The sequence below is a fragment of the Ursus maritimus genome, unplaced genomic scaffold (genome assembly GCF_017311325.1).
Source record: "Ursus maritimus isolate PB19 unplaced genomic scaffold, ASM1731132v1 scaffold_23, whole genome shotgun sequence".
Taxonomy (NCBI): domain Eukaryota; kingdom Metazoa; phylum Chordata; class Mammalia; order Carnivora; family Ursidae; genus Ursus; species Ursus maritimus.
The window spans coordinates 37387032-37389487 of NW_024424786.1; positions in this window are offsets into that span (position 1 = coordinate 37387032).

The window sequence follows — 2456 nt, forward strand, 5'->3', positions numbered from 1 at the left end:
GGCCCAGGGCAAAGCGAAAGCCCCTTGGCTGAGCACCTACTGTGTCAAGCACGCCAAGGCTGGAACCCTTATCACTGCCCTACCAGGGCAATATGATTAGACCCATTTTCTTGACTGGGAAACTGGAGCCTCAGAGAGGGTCTCACAGCCAGAATTGGGGGTGGGGGGGGGAGGTTGGACTTTAGAGCCGGCTTCGTTGGCACCAAAGCCTGCTTGTTGACATTTCCACTTCAGGCCTGGCCTGGGGGAAGTGGGTTCTGGGAGCTTAGTAGCCAAGAAGTACTTTCTCAGAGGAGGCAGGAGAGAGGGCAAAGTCCACTTGTGGAGGCCTATCAAAATAGAAGTCCCAGCTCTTCCCATACCCTGCAGGGCTTCTTCATCCAGAAGTCTGTCTGGTAGAGGAGGCTTCTGGCTAGAGGGACTTCCGGTGTCTCCCACAGAATATAGCTCTCCTCCTGCCTTTGCCCGTCTCCCCAACCACTGCCAGGGTCAGCTTGACCCTTCCCAAGAAGGAAAGGCTTGAGAAGAGAGAGAGTGCATGTGTGTGTGTTGCGGGGAAATTAGAGCCTCGAGTTTTAGTCCTAATAGCCTCCATCATGCTGTGCAACCGGGGCGGGTCCCCTATCCTTCCTGTGCCTCTGTTTCTTTATCTGTACAAGGGTGGGGTTGGAGTTCATGATTCCTAAGGGTTCATCCACCAATTACCCCAATATGAATTGAGACCCTGGTCTGGCCAGCAGCCAAGCTTTGGGGACACAGAAGACAGACGGGTCCCCTACCCTCCTTGCGTTGGGTCTAGTGGGGAAGATAGACACTGGTAAGTAATCACAAGCACTCTGTGTGCCCTGGGAGAGAGCCATGGGGGGCTGCAGAGACCCACAGCCAATAGATCCAAGCCCACCTCAAGGATCAGGCTCCAAGAACAAAGAAATCAGCTCAAAGAACACCCTGCTTTCTGCCTGGGCTTCATCCTGGGACCCCAAGTGGCTCCCCCGAGTGCTCCAGACCCCATCGCCTATGGGCAGCACATCAGGGGCACAGGGATCCCAAATGGGGGGCTCCTACCCCTGCTTTCCTGAGGAGCCTGGGAAGAGACAGAAGCCATCTTTCTCGGAAACGGAAACTCCTCACAATCGACCGGAAAGGACTGAGAGGAGTGAGGGCCGAAGCGCCTGGCACAGAGCGGCTTGCAAAAGGGAGCGGCAGAGACCGGTGGGGTCCCCATTGGTCTTCCAGGAGGCCAGGGCAGAACAGAGGTGGGTCCTGCTGGCACCGTGGCTCTCAAACTCCACTGCATGCTGGGATCGCCCAGAGAGCTTTAAAAACTGCTGACGTTGAGTCTCACCCCCCGAGATTCTGCTGTAACTGGCCTGGGTGTCGGGGGCCGGGGTGGGGGTAGCCTGGGCAGATGAGTCTAACGAGCTAAGCTGAGGACCAGTGACCTGGCAGAAGGCTGGAGTCTGCTCAGAGGCCACGGAAGGCGATTCAAGGAGGCCAAAGAGGTCAGAGGGTGTCCAGGGAACAAGCAGGCTGTGTGCTCTGAGCAGCATGGGGATGCGGGTGCCCAGAAAGGCCTGCTCGGTGGTGGGGCAGCAATTAATCCCCACCTCACCCTCAGCCCTGTCCTAACACTGACCCCCCACCTAGGATTGCCAGATAAAATACAGGATGCCCAATTAAATTTGGATTTCAGATAAATAGCAATAATTGTTTAGTATAAGTATGTCCGTGCAATGTTTGGGACATACTTGTTTTAAAAAATTATTTGTTGTTCACCGGAAATTCAAATGTAATTGGGCATCTGGTTTTTTTATTTGCTAAATCTGGCAACCCCACCCCACCCCACCACTGACCTGCTTCAGAGAGCCCTGTTTCGGGTCTCAGCTCTGATTCTAACATGTGAGGGAGGGGGAGGCTTGGGCAACTCACTGTCCCTCTCCCAGTCTTGGTCACCTCACCTACTTATAAATCCCTCCTGCCTCGGGGCCTGGCCAACGGTTTCTAAGGCAATAAGCATGAGTTACAGGTCCCCGGAAAGGCATCGAGCTGTCTGTAAAGGAACACAGGGCCTTTCTCACTAGGAGATCATTTCCCTCCCGGGGGTCTGATTCCCAGGAAAAGTTTTTCAAGAGTCTTCTTGCCCTGGGGATGCTGGCGAACCAAGACCGCAGAAGAGGGCAGAACATGGACTGGTGGTATCTGCGGGGTGTATGCTTCTCTCTCTCTCCCCTCCTGTCTTCTTTCCTCTCCCCTCCTCCTCCTCTCTGACTTCCTCCCTGCATCCATTCGCCTTGCCTCTCAAACAGAAAGTGTTCATTCAACATTGAGCAGGCGACTACCGTGGGCCTACTGTGCATGAGGCACTGGACAAAGTGCTGTAGACACCGTGGTGACCGAGTCTGCCCACACGGAGCTTTGGGCCAGGGGCGGGGGGCAGGGAGGATGGAGGCAAGACT